Source organism: Mytilus trossulus, chromosome 14 (genome assembly GCF_036588685.1).
Source record: "Mytilus trossulus isolate FHL-02 chromosome 14, PNRI_Mtr1.1.1.hap1, whole genome shotgun sequence".
Taxonomy (NCBI): Eukaryota; Metazoa; Mollusca; class Bivalvia; order Mytilida; family Mytilidae; genus Mytilus; species Mytilus trossulus.
Genome location: NC_086386.1, coordinates 73220496 through 73236249, shown reverse-complemented (window position 1 = coordinate 73236249; position 15754 = coordinate 73220496).

The following is a 15754-nucleotide window of genomic DNA, read 5'->3' as shown; positions in this document are numbered from 1 at the left end:
AATAGTTGTTTCCAGACTTTTAAATTAGTGTAAATATATTGCAGTGAAAAAAACTGTTGTTCTTTGAATTTGCTCGTTATTTTCCACGTTTTAACTAATGATGTTTGAAATCCAGACATATCGACTTTCTTTTACAGATTAATTATCTAAAGGTACAACTACCATTGTCTCAAACATTCTAATGATGCTGAATGAAAAGTACATGAATACATTAAATCAACAAGGTTTCCTGTCTTTGAACTTCTTTTTCAGAATGTTTAGTAAACAAACATCGACAAATATTGAATAAATACCAAGCAACAGAAGTTTACCGATAACTCATATTATTAGATATATCACCAAAGCGAACTGCTGATCGATCGCTGAATCGACAGGGAAAGTGTCTCGACTTTTGCCTACACGTCTTGTTAATCGATAGGGAAAGTGTCTCGACTTTTGCATAAACGTCTTGTTAATCGATAGGGAAAGTGTATCGACTTTTGCCTACACGTCTTGTTAATCGACAGTGAACGTGTCTCGACTTTTGCATAAACGTCTTGTTAATCGATAGGGAAAGTGTATCGACTTTTGCATACACGTCTTGTTAATCGACAGTGAACGTGTCTCGACTTTTGCATAAACATCTTGTTAATCGACAGGGAAAGTGTCTCGACTTTTGCCTACACGTCTTGTTAATCGATAGGGAACGTGTCTCGACTTTTGCCTACACGTCTTGTTAATCGATAGGGAAAGTGTCTCGACTTTAGCATAAACGTCTTGTTAATCGATAGGGAACGTGTCTCGACTTTTGCCTACACGTCTTGTTAATCGATAGGGAAAGGTCTCGACTTTTGCCTACACGTCTTGTTAATCGACAGGGAACGTGTCTCGACTTTTGCATATACGTCTTGTTAATCGACAGTGAAAGTGTCTCGACCTTTGCATAAACGTCTTGTTAATCGATAGGGAAAGTGTTTCGACTTTTGCATTAACGTCTTGTTAATCGACAGGGAAAGTGTCTCGACTTTTGCCTACACGTCTTGTTAATCGACAGGGAACGTGTCTAGACTTTTGCATAAACGTCTTGTTAATCGACAGGGAAAGTGTCTCGACTTTTGCATAAACGTCTTGTTAATCGATAGGGAAAGTGTCTCGGCTTTTGCATAAACGTCTTGTTAATCGATAGGGAAAGTGTCTCGACTTTTGCCTACACGTCCTGTTGATCGACGGGGAACGTAACTCGACTTTTGCATAAACGTCTTGTTAATCGATAGGGAAAGTGTATTGACTTTTGCATAAACGTATTGTTAATCGACAGGGAACATGTCTCGACTTTTGCATAAACGTCTTGTTAATCGATAGGGAAAGTGTCTCGACTTTTGCCTACACGTCCTGTTGATCGACGGGGAACGTAACTCGACTTTTGCATAAACGTCTTGTTAATCGATAGGGAAAGTGTCTCGACTTTTGCCTACACGTCCTGTTGATCGACGGGGAACGTAACTCGACTTTTGCATAAACGTCTTGTTAATCGATAGGGAAAGTGTCTCGACTTTTACATACACGTCTTGTTACTCGACAGGGAACGTGTCTCGACTTTTGCATAAACGTCTTGTTAATCGATAGGGAAAGTGTCTCGACTTTTGCATAAACGTCTTGTTAATCGATAGGGAAAGTGTCTCGACTTTTACATACACGTCTTGTTAATCGACGGGGAATGTAACTCGACTTTTACATACTCGCCTTGAGTTAAAATCAAGGAGACGTAGAGGAAAAAAAACAACACAGAATCACAAAGCAAACAAATTTAGGTATAATAATTAATTTCCACAGTTCATATATTTGCTTTACTTAAAAGGACTAAGATAATTCCCTTATTCATTTTTTTTTCTTCTGTTTTTCGTTTTCAACAAACTTTAAGATTGAAATGGTGAAAAAGTACACTGGTATAATTACTCGGTGAGCCTCGCTTTTCTCCCTGTTTCTAAAGCATGTCAAATATTTTTTTCCTACACTGTACAAATATTGTATCTCACACCATATATAAGGGTATAGGGTCCGGACTAAATTGTTGCATTCTTTAGATTTTAAGATTATTTTATTTTTTAATACTCTTAAAATCGCAATTCTCAGGAAAACGATTTTCCTTTTTTTCTGTATTTAACGAATACTGCATTACCTAATGTTTTCACAATAATTCTATAAATTTTGCAAACCCATTTTTCTCTATTCTTTATGGTTTTTGCTCACTTTTCGCTATTCGTTATATTGTATTCGTTAAACGATATCGTGCCACTATGTGCCTTCTGACGTATTATGAGGGACCATCGGGCCACATCTTTCTTCTACTTATCTGCGATATAAAAACACTATTTCCTCTCATTATTGTAGGACACATAATTTTACCACATTTTCTTCTATGATACATTTTTTTCTGCGTGCTGTATACATTCTCTGCTTGTAACACCAACTTTCAGTTACTGATGACAAATGGCGGTTTGAGTCATTTAATTCCTATTAAATAAATACCTAGCTGTTAATGATGACAAATATCTGTCGTGACAGTAATAACATCGTCATGCAGCGTCTGTTTATAAATATTTACCAAACTTTCACGTAAACGACATAATTCAGATGTTTAATTTTAGAAGAAAAAAACTATTGCAGTAAATATTCTTTTCATCAAATGCAATATTTTTCCTTTCGGCATGTTAAGTTTAAACTACCATGTAAGTAGGAATAATATTGTAACGTTTGTTCAGCGCAGTAGCAGTGTGGGGTAATGATCTCCAGGGCGTTCTGTCCTTACGTCCATCAGTGTAGTCTAAACATCCACATTTTTGTACTAATTTAGGAGAATCTGATACCAGATTCTGATTAAGTGTTGATTGAAACAGTTACATTTATAACCATCCATTGGAGAATCAATCTTGTTTACTCCCGTAAGATAACCATCCACAAACGACCAAATTACAAAGATGTAGCAAATCATAGGTCACCGTGTGGCCTTCCAAAATTAACAAACAATATAGCTATAAAAGGCATCGGAGTAATACAATTGGAAACTAGTCAAAAGAAAAATCAGCGGCATAATTTATACTACAACAATAAGCAAAAAAGTATAAAAGCAGACATAAACAAACGTACGACAATCCCTGATTAAAAAACTCCTATCCTAGGAGGTTTATAACTATATAAGAATGTCTTGGCGGAAACAGATAACAACTTCAAGAATGTCTTGGAGGAAATATTCCTGTGATAGTCCAACCCTCCTTGTATCTATATGAAAGTTGCGTAGCAACCCAACATAAAAAAAAAGGTTAAAAATCATTTTGAAAGGATAAGCACATTAGACTAAGAATATGCGTTATTTTTTTTAACAATAATAGAAAAGAAAACAATAACGGAACGGTCAAAGAAAACTAAAAAACTAAAATATGTCAATTTCAAAACTATCTTTAGGGGGGTCTATGTTGGCTTGGATGTGAAGTCATGTGCTGCCAGAACCTTGTCTGTTTAGTTTTGTGTATCCAGATCAATGTCAAGTATGGCAGATCAATGTCAAGTATGGCGTTGCCAGATCAATGTCAAGTATGGCGTTGCCAGATCAATGTCAAGTATGGCGTTGTTAGATCAATGTCAAGTATGGCATTGTCAGATCAATGGCAAGTATGGCGTTGCCAGATCAATGTCAAGTATGACGTTGCCAGATCAATGTCAAGTATGGCGTTGCTAGATCAATGTCAAGAATGGCATTGTCAGATCAATGGCAAGTATGGCGTTGCCAGATCAATGTCAAGTATGGCGTTGCCAGATCAATGTCAAGCATGGCGTTGCCAGATCAATGTCAAGTATAGCGTTGCCAGATCAATGGCAAGTATGGTGTTGCCAGATCAATGGCAAGTATGGTGTTGCAAGATCAATGTCAAGTATGGCATTGCCAGATTAATGGCAAGTATGGCGTTACCAGATCAATGTCAAGTATGGCGTTGCCAGATCAATGTCAAGTGTGGCGTTGCCAGATCAATGTCAAGTATGGCGTTGCCAGATCAATGTCAAGTATGGTGTTCCAGATCAATGTCAAGTATGGCGTTGCCAGATCAATGTCAAGCATGGCGTTGCCAGATATGTCAAGTATGGCGTTGCCAGACCAATGTCAAGTATGGCGTTGCCAGATCAATGTCAAGTATGGCGTTGCCAGATCAATGTCAAGTCTGGTGTTGCGAGATCAATGTCAAGTCTGGTGTTTCAAGAACAATGTTTGTTAAGTCTTCTGTTGCTAGAACAATTGCAGAACAATGTTTGTCAAGTCTTGTGTTGCCAGAACAATGTCTGTGGAGTCTTGTGTTACCAGAACAATGTCAGTTGAGTCTTGTGTATCCAGATCAATGTCAAGTATGGCGTTGCCAGATCAATGTCAAGTATGGTGTTGCCAGATCAATGTCAAGTATGGCGTTGCCAGATCAATGTCAAGTATGGTGTTGCCATATCAATGACAAGTATGGCGTTGCCAGATCAATGTCTCTGTAGTCTTGTGTTGACATCACAATGTTTTTGTCAGGTTTGGGTTGCCAGAACAATGTCTTTCATGTCTTCTGTTGCCAGAACAATGTCTTTCAAGTCTTGTGTTGCCAAAACAGTATCTGTCAAGTCTTGTGTTGCCAGAACAATGCCTTTCAAGTCTTGTGTTGCCAAAACAGTATCTGTCAAGTCTTGTGTTGCCAGAACAGTGTCTTTCAAGTCTTGTGTTGCCAAAAACAGTATCTGTTAAGTCTTGTGTTGCCAGAACAATGTCTGTCAAGTCTTGTGTTACCAGAACAATGTCTGTCAAGTCTTGTGTTGCCAGATCAATGTCTTTTGAATCTTTCGTTGCAAGATCAATATTTAATGTATTGTTTTGTCATAACAGTATCTCTGGAGTCTTGTGTTGCAAGAGCAGTAAACATGGAGTCTTATCTTTCTAAGGAAGTATTTGTCAAGACTTGTGTTGCTAGAACTGTATCTTTTGAGTCTTATATTCCGGGAGCACTAAGTCTTGGTTGCCAAAACAGTATACCTATGAAGACTAATCTTCCTAGAGTAGTATCTGTCAAGTCTTGTTATGCTAGAATAATGTGAACATTTATTTTAGCGATCTTTTAATTATAATTTCCTAAAATTATGAATGTTTATTAGAGCTGTTAGAAAAATTTACAATTTTCACAACACGTGTTATTTATCGGATTACGAAATCTTGATCTATAAAGTGTTTCCATTACTTAAATGTAAAGCGATTTAGTGACATTGGAAATAGCTTAAGGGTGCTATCGCCGATACTTGACGGGAAAAGTCGTATTTATACATAATTATGGAGAATAAGTCAGCAGGATTTATGGACATCCATAGCAATTTATAGTACAGATAGAGGCGAGGCTTGTGGAAAGCTAAAACAAAATACCAGCAAAAGATCAGAAATTTATGAAATGACATGGGCCTGACTATACTTATGTGAAAGACAACGTAAGGAAATTGTTGATGTAGTACGAAAACTTATGTATTACGTCATTGTATTATAAATAAATATATGCAAAAGAGGGGAGGATAGCACTTCTTTGTTTCATTTCTGATACCTTGCTCTTGGTTTTAAAAAAGTAAGAAAAAGAAGAAACCAGCTTGTCAATTATTTGTCCTTCAATCAAGAATAGGAAATCTTGAACAACACAGGACATCTTCTCTCACACCCTTTTACCCTAATAAATATTTTCTAAACTTATTTGTGCAAGTTTAATTCCATGGTTATTTAAAGTTTGAAATGCTTCGAATTAACAACCTTTGTTTCTGTCTAACTCATTTCCTATTCGTTGTCCTTGTCGTGCTCATTTCTCTGATATAAATTAACCAAGCTGGGTGGTGTGTAAAATTATATATTTTAAATTTCTTAATGAATTTTTTTTCAGAAAGGTAGTGAAAAGGGTTGTTCTTGTTAATAGAAAAGCTCAAAACAACATTGATTAAAAGATAGTGTGCAAACATACAATTGGTACCATTTTTTTTTATTGTGTTAGATTGTCCTGAATAAACCACTGTCCCCGACAAAAGATAGTTTCAATATATATAACCGTATGTATAAGTTATACTTGTTGACCTAGATTGTCATTCTGATGGTATTGGTCATACAAAGATTCCCGTTGACTTTCTAATCCTGACTCATTGTCAAATTATGTACAAGTTAAACATCTAAGGTAGATTTTCAATTGTTACAGTTTCTCAACAATTTAAGTTTCACTTGGTTAGCCTTATCTTAAAGGTAAATTGATTCAATTTAAATCTTTACAAACCAAATATGTATTTTGAATTGTGTATTGAAAATGTTTTATTAGCGAATCATTTACCTGTGCTTAAAACTGGTATTAATAGCTGTATCTGATATGTTTATTAGCATAAAATCACTGTCGTCAGTTTTAATAAAATCTTCTCAAATCTATAAAAGATTCTGAAAATGTTCTGGTTGTAAATATGATTTTAATCAAACGGAGTTATATATCCCTTTGAAAAAACACTGTTTACGTCGTACATTTGTTATTTCTGATTATTTTTAAGCAAGAGGTTTGATTGATACACTTTCTATAATGCACACAGGTGTCTGAAGTAAACGTCAGTACAAACGTCACTAAGTCGAGAGGTATTGGAACCGTCAAGCGTCCGACGTCACTAAGTCGAGAGGTATTGGAACCGTCAAAAGTATAAGAACCGTCAAGCGTCCGACGTCACTAAGTCGAGAGGTATTGGAACCGTCAAAGGTATAAGAATCGTCAAGCGTCCGACGTCACTAAGTCGAGAGGTATTGGAACCGTCAAAGGTATAAGAACCGTCAAGCGTCCGACGTCACTAAGTCTAGTGGTGTGGGAACCGTCAAAAGTATAAGAACCGTCAAGCCTCCAATGTTACTAAGTCGAGAGGTATGGGAACCGCCAGGCGTCCAATGTCTCTTTGTCTAGAGTATGGGAACCATCAAAGGTATAAGAACCGTCAAGCGTCCAATGTCACTAAGTCGAGAGGTATGGGAACCGTCAAGCGTCCGATGTCACTAAGTCGAGAGGTATGGGAACCGCCAGGCGTCCAATGTCACTTTGTCTACAGTATGGGAACCATCAAAGGTATAAGAACCGTCAAGCGTCCAATGTCACTAAGTCGAGAGGTATGGGAACCGCCAGGCGTCCAATGTCACTTTGTCTAGAGTATGGGAACCATCAAAGGTATAAGAACCGTCAAGCGTCCGATGTCACTAAGTCGAGAGGTATGGGAACCGTCAAGCGTCCACTGTCACTAAGTCGAGAGGTATGGGAACCGCCAGGCGTCCAATGTCACTTTGTCTAGAGTATGGGAACCATCAAAGGTATAAGAACCGTCAAGCGTCCGATGTCACTAAGTCGACAGGTATGGGAACCGTCAAGCGTCCACTGTCACTAAGTCGAGAGGTATGGGAACCGCCAGGCGTCCAATGTCACTTTGTCTAGAGTATGGGAACGATCAAAGGTATAAGAACCGTCAAGCCTCCAATGTTACTAAGTCGAGAGGTATGGGAACCGCCAGGCGTCCAATGTCACTTTGTCTAGAGTATGGGAACCATCAAAGGTATAAGAACCGTCAAGCGTCCGATGTCACTAAGTCGAGAGGTATGGGAACCGTCAAGCCTCCAATGTTACTAAGTCGAGAGGTATGGGAACCGCCAGGCGTCCAATGTCACTTTGTCTAGAGTATGGGAACCATCAAAGGTATAAGAACCGTCAAGCCTCCAATGTTTCTAAGTCGAGAGGTATGGGAACCGTCAAGCCTCCAATGTTACTAAGTCTAGAGGTATCAGAACCGTCAAGCCTCCAATGTTACTAAGTCGAGAGGTATGGGAACCGCCAGGCGTCCAATATCACTTTGTCTAGAGTATGGGAACCATCAAAGGTATAAGAACCGTCAAGCGTCCAATGTCACTAAGTCGAGAGGTATGGGAACCGCCAGGCATCCAATGTCACTTTGTCTAGAGTATGGGAACCATCAAAGGTATAAGAACAGTCAAGCGTCCGATGTCACTAAGTCGAGAGGTATGGGAACCGTCACGCGTCCACTGTTACTAAGTCGAGAGGTATGGGAACCGCCAGGCGTCCAATGTCACTTTGTCTAGAGTATGGGAACCATCAAAGGTATAAGAACCGTCAAGCGTCCGATGTCACTAAGTCGACAGGTATGGGAACCGTCAAGCGTCCACTGTCACTAAGTCGAGAGGTATGGGAACCGCCAGGCGTCCAATGTCACTTTGTCTAGAGTATGGGAACGATCAAAGGTATAAGAACCGTCAAGCCTCCAATGTTACTAAGTCGAGAGGTATGGGAACCGCCAGGCGTCCAATGTCACTTTGTCTAGAGTATGGGAACCATCAAAGGTATAAGAACCGTCAAGCGTCCGATGTCACTAAGTCGAGAGGTATGGGAACCGTCAAGCCTCCAATGTTACTAAGTCGAGAGGTATGGGAACCGCCAGGCGTCCAATGTCACTTTGTCTAGAGTATGGGAACCATCAAAGGTATAAGAACCGTCAAGCGTCCGATGTCACTAAGTCGACAGGTATTGGAACCGCCAGGCGTCCAATGTCACTTTGTCTAGAGTATGGGAACCATCAAAGGTATAAGAACCGTCAAGCCTCCAATGTTACTAAGTCGAGAGGTATGGGAACCGTCAAGCCTCCAATGTTACTAAGTCGAGAGGTATAAGAACCGTCAAGCCTCCAATGTTACTAAGTCGAGAGGTATGGGAACCGCCAGGCGTCCAATGTCACTTTGTCTAGAGTATGGGAACCATCAAAGGTATAAGAACCGTCAAGCGTCCAATGTCACTAAGTCGAGAGGTATGGGAACCGCCAGGCGTCCAATGTCACTTTGTCTAGAGTATGGGAACCATCACAGGTATAAGAACCGTCAAGCCTCCAATGTTACTAAGTCGAGAGGTATGGGAACCGTCAAGCCTCCAATGTTACTAAGTCGAGAGGTATAAGAACCGTCAAGCCTCCAATGTTACTAAGTCGAGAGGTATGGGAACCGCCAGGCGTCCAATGTCACTTTGTCTAGAGTATGGGAACCATCAAAGGTATAAGAACCGTCAAGCGTCCGATGTCACTAAGTCGAGAGGTATGGGAACCGTCAAAAGTATAAGAACCGTCAAGCGTCCAATGTCACTAAGTCGAGAGGTATGGGAACCGCCAGGCGTCCAATGTCACTTTGTCTAGAGTATGGGAACCATCAAAGGTATAAGAACTATCAGGCGTCCAATGTCACTTAGTCTAGAGTATGGAACCGTCAAAGGTATAAGAAACGTCAAGCGTTTAATGTTATTAAGTCTAGAGTATAAGAACCGTCAAGGATATTTGTATTATTGTAGACCTTCAGAAAGGATATGTGTCTGTTCGCAGATCCCTAGAAAGGATATTTTTTCTGGTTGCAGACCTCCGGAAAGGATATTTGTCTGTTTACAGACCTCCAGAAAGGATATTAGTCTGTTTACAGACCTCCAGAAAGGATATTTGTCTGTTAACAGACCTCCAGAAAGGATATGTGTCTGTTTGCAGACCTCCAGAAAGGATATGTGTCTGTTTGCAGACCTCCAGAAAGGATATGTGTCTGTTTACAGACCTCCAGAGAGGATATTTGTCTGTTAACAGACCTCCAGAAAGGATATGTGTCTGTTTGCAGACCTCCAGAAAGGATATTTGTCTGTTTGAAGACCTCCAGAAAGGATATGTGTCTGTTTGCAGACCTCCAGAAAGGATATGTGTCTATTTACATACCTCCAGAAAGGATATGTGTCTGTTTGCAGACCTCCAGAAAGGATATGTGTCTATTTACATACCTCCAGAAAGGATATGTGTCTGTTTGCAGACCTCCAGAAAGGATATTTTTTTCTGGTTGCAGACCTCCGGAAAGAATATTTTTTCCTGGTTGCAGTCCTTCGGAAAGGATATTTGTCTGTCTGCAGACCTCCAGAAAGGATATTTGTCTGTTTGGAGACCTCCGGAAAGGATATTTGTCTGTTTGCAGACTTCCAGAAAGGATATTTGTCTGTTTGCAGACCTCCGGAAAGGATATTTGTCTGTTTGCAGACATCCAGAAAGGATATTTGTCTGTTTGCAGACCTCCGGAAAGGATATTTGTCTGTTTGCAGACCTCCAGAAAGGATATTTGTCTGTTTGCAGACATCCAGAAAGGATATTTGTCTGTTTGCAGACCTCCGGAAAGGATATTTGTCTGTTTGCAGACCTCCAGAAAGGATATTTGTCTGTTTGCAGACCTCCGGAAAGGATATTTGTCTGTTTGCAGACCTCCAGAAAGGATATTTGTCTGTTAACAGACCTCTTGAAAGGATATTTGTCTGTTTGCAGACCTCCAGAAAGGATATTTGTCTGTTAACAGACCTCTTGAAAGGATATGTGTCTGTTTGCAGACCTCCAGAAAGGATATTTTTTTCTGGTTGCAGACCTCCGGAAAGAATATTTTTTCCTGGTTGCAGTCCTCCGGAAAGGATATTTGTCTGTTTGCAGACCTCCAGAAATGATATTTGTCTGTTTGGAGACCTCCGGAAAGGATATTTGTCTGTTTGCAGACTTCCAGAAAGGATATTTGTCTGTTTGCAGACCTCCGGAAAGGATATTTGTCTGTTTGCAGACATCCAGAAAGGATATTTGTCTGTTTGCAGACCTCCGGAAAGGATATTTGTCTGTTTGCAGACCTCCAGAAAGGATATTTGTCTGTTTGCAGACCTCCGGAAAGGATATTTGTCTGTTTGCAGACCTCCAGAAAGGATATTTGTCTGTTAACAGACCTCTTGAAAGGATATTTGTCTGTTTGCAGACCTCCGGAAAGGATAGTTGTCTGTTTGCAGACCTCCGGAAAGGATATTTGTCTGTTTGTTAACCTCATGACAACCTTTGAACCTGTTGTAAGATAAGCTAAATAGATGATATAAGAAGATGTGGTATTAGTGTCAATGCGGCAACTCTCCATCCGAGTCACAATTTGTAAAAGTAAACCATTATAGGTCAAAGTACGGTCTTCAACACAGAGTCTCATATAATCTATATGAAATGCAGAAGTAGAAAAACAACTTGATAGTTATTAAAAAATATGTAAACGTGTTCCTACGAATGTGGATTGTCTCTTCCTTGGGGATGCTTGATTTATGAGGAGAATTCTAATAAGTTCGCTGCGATTGAATTACACCACCACCACCAGCCACAGCCCCGTTTCACTTCACAATAATCCAACCAACAAACAATAAAATAATCAAAAACACAGAAACAAAAACGCGCAGAGCCAAAACCTCATCAATTTGTGTGTACTGAAATAGTATTACATAATTAGAATAACCTAATAAAAGATAAGTTTAGAACGAACCATGGTTTATTATAAGCTTTTTTTTTTGTTAATCGTACAAATTCAATTTACATGCTGGTGAATCTATTTTTTCAAATTAAAGTGTGAATGCAATAGAATAGAAAGGACACAAAGTCAGTATACATTGCTAGCAAAACAATCGCGGTTTCATTGACGTCATGGTGTTACATCAATGAGATAGAAAGGAAAATGTATACATGTGATGGTGTCATTGCATTGATGTTCACTGTCCAGAATTACCACTCTTCTACCTAATAAAATATTTCATACCCTGTGCCACTTTTTTTTGCAGGATTTATAAAAGCTTTATACATCTCTCCTTTTCGTTTTATCCTTGCGGAGTTTGTATATTGAATTTAGCCAAGAAATAGTCTAAAAGGCACTTCACTTTTCTTTTGTCCACTGACGACTTCTATAATTTAAGGGTCTAATGTGAAAGTTAAAATCCAATTTTAATATCTTATTTGGTTTGTATTGTCACGTGGTCACTATTGATAAGAACCTTTAAACTTCAGGTAGATTTTAAACCTTTAAACATGAACAAAGACATATTGTAGTAAAGTAACAAATTCAACAAGACACAAATCAATGAATCACAAAATTCACATAGTTTATATACAATAATCCTATTTAAATAATCTATTGAGGTTTCTGTCTTACACTATTATAATGAATACAGATCAGATCTTATAATTATGTGAAAAAAAATAGACAAATATAGAAACGAACATTCTCTACTGATTGTCAAAAATATTGAGGTTTCTGTCATACACTAATACAGATCAGATCTTATATTTAGGTGGAAAAAAATAGACAAATATATATAGAGACAGACATTCTCTACTGATTGTCAAAACTATAGACCAATATGTGTTATCTCTATACTTTAACTACAACTGAAAAGGACACTTACGATTTATTTGTCGATTTTACATCACATAAAACTACTTCAATTTCATATCAAAAGTAAAACTCAATTTTATATATCATCTCAACAAATATGTGATTTTCCAAAAAAAAAAATCACTTTATAATTTGGGCATATGTATTAATTGTATCCGTGTAGCATTACACGAAAACGTACTATTCTTTCAAAAAGACACACACACCAACCCACACAAACAAATAGTTTTGATGGATAGAAAGATTTCCCCGAAATTATTCCTCCAGAGTTGACCTATTTATGAATATTAATATAATTAGGGAAGTTTATCGTTAGTTTAAAGCGATAACGTATAGCGAACAATTTATATCATTCGGATAAAAAATAACGGAAATATGAACAAGATAACCAACGGACGATCAATCTCTTACCAAAGTATATATTCATTTATCATAAATTTATAATTTATTACAGAAAAATAAAGCAAGATTTACATGTTACATCTGTATATTGAAGGTCGATGGTTTACTTTTAAAGTAAGTTTTGATCTGGAAAACGGACAGAAGAGCTGTAAGATTTCTCGCGTAGAAAACAATAATTTTATATAAACGTTTAAGACAAATAAACAGAAATTTAAATGAATGCTAAATGACCAACTGCTGAAAACTAAAAATGTGATTTTTTGGACACCATTTTATTCGACGCAATGGATCAATAAATGAAGATTACAAAAAGCAAAAAAATAACTCGCAATACCTTATAATTTAATGACTGCTATCTTATGGTTGCTCCCAAGTTACTATACTATATAACATTTGACATTGCAATTTAATACTTAAGTCGGGTCGGAACCAAGTCCCATTGCAAGAGCCTGTGTGACAAAGAATGAGTGAGTCAAAGACTGGACATCTGCGTAGTGGTAACTAAAATGTGTAGTCTAGTTGCTAGATCCACTCCCAACACTTGAAGCCGCTGAACACTCGATCACATTACCACCGATCTGATTCAGGATTACTTTAATATGAGTTACATGTACCATTAAGACCGATCTGATTCAGGAGTACTTTAATATGAGTTACATGTACCATTAAGACAGTTCTGATTCAGGAGTACTTTAATATGAGTTACATGTACAATTAAGACAGATCTGATTCAGGAGTACTTTAATATGAGTTACATGTACAATTAAGACAGATCTGATTCAGGAGTGCTTTATTATGAGTTACATGTACCATTAAGACAGATCTGATTCAGGAGTGCTTTATTATGAGTTACATGTACCATTAAGACCGATCTGATTCAGGAGTACTTTAATATGAGTTACATGTACAATTAAGACAGATCTGATTCAGGAGTACTTTATTATGAGTTACATGTACAATTAAGACAGATCTGATTCAGGAGTGCTTTATTATGAGTTACATGTACCATTAAGACCGATCTGATTCAGGAGTGCTTTATTATGAGTTACATGTACCATTAAGACCGATCTGATTCAGGAGTGCTTTATTATGAGTTACATGTACCATTAAGACCGATCTGATTCAGGAGTGCTTTATTATGAGTTACATGTACCATTAAGACAGTTCTGATTCAGGAGTACTTTAATATGAGTTACATGTACAATTAAGACAGATCTGATTCAGGAGTGCTTTAATATGAGTTACATGTACCATTAAGACAGTTCTGATTCAGGAGTACTTTAATATGAGTTACATGTACAATTAAGACAGATCTGATTCAGGAGTACTTTAATATGAGTTACATGTACAATTAAGACAGATCTGATTCAGGAGTACTTTAATATGAGTTACATGTACCATTAAGACAGATCTGATTCAGGAGTGCTTTAATATGAGTTACATGTACCATTAAGACCGATCTGATTCAGGAGTACTTTAATATGAGTTACATGTACCATTAAGACAGATCTGATTCAGGAGTACTTTAATATGAGTTACATGTACCATTAAGACCGATCTGATTCAGGAGTGCTTTAATATGAGTTACATGTACAATTAAGACAGATCTGATTCAGGAGTACTTTAATATGAGTTACATGTACCATTAAGACAGATCTGATTCAGGAGTGCTTTAATATGAGTTACATGTACCATTAAGACAGATCTGATTCAGGAGTGCTTTAATATGAGTTACATGTACCATTAAGACCGATCTGATTCAGGAGTACTTTAATATGAGTTACATGTACCATTAAGACAGATCTGATTCAGGAGTACTTTAATATGAGTTACATGTACCATTAAGACCGATCTGATTCAGGAGTGCTTTAATATGAGTTACATGTACAATTAAGACCGATCTGATTCAGGAGTGCTTTATTATGAGTTACATGTACAATTAAGACAGATCTGATTCAGGAGTGCTTTAATATGAGTTACATGTACCATTAAGACCGATCTGATTCAGGAGTGCTTTATTATGAGTTACATGTACAATTAAGACAGATCTGATTCAGGAGTACTTTATCATGAGTTACCATGACCCATTAAGACAATTTGAGACATTAATGTAAGACCATTCATGCAGTAACTCCCTCGAAATTCAAATTGAGTGTGCTGATAAAAGGGGCCTCGTATGTCCCTGTCATTTCCAAGGATTCACTGTATATTAAGCCATTGGTCCATATGGGCGTAAAGTGCTTTTCAATAAAGAATTAAAAGAATTATAGAACTAAGTATAAGCATATTGGACAAGTTTTATTCCACCACAATATATACAGGATATACGTACTTGATGAATAAATGAACTACATACAAATTATATCAAATATTTGAGGAAGGAAATTTGAAGAAACACTTAATAATTACACTTGTAAGGACATTGTGAAATGAATGTTGAAATATCAATTAATGATTAAGTTCTACAGTTCAAATTCCAATGATTAGCAGAAATACCAACAACTTATAATACTGTTCAGTATATTACGTCCTTTCTTTCGCTATCAGAAAACCTAACGTGAAGTGGTCTTAAATAAATATTATATTTTCCTTCATTGATACGAGGAAGAAGAGATTAGTTATCTGTCCAGACGATATCGGCCATTTTCTTGACAATAAATGTAACTAAAGCTATTTAAAATATTAGACGTATTAAACGATCGAATGATTTGTATAACGACTCATTGAAGGAACACGAATCAATAATCTTCATTATGATAGTCGTCTGGGACGTTGGTGCAATAAATAAAACTGGACAGAGAAGATAGATGACCACCGGCAGGTGATGGTGTCGTCGGACAATGGTCAGCAACACATGTTATTAGTAACAAAATGAAAGCTGTATGGAAGAGTCCACTTCATATCTAATCACATTGATTCTATGCAGTTAATCACCAACCTCCGCTAATATTTATTGTAGTTTTAAGAGGGTATTAATGATTCAAAAATTAAGTATTTTTATTTACCGTGAAACTTATCAAACTGATCATGATTTGACAAAAAATTAATCGTCTTGGA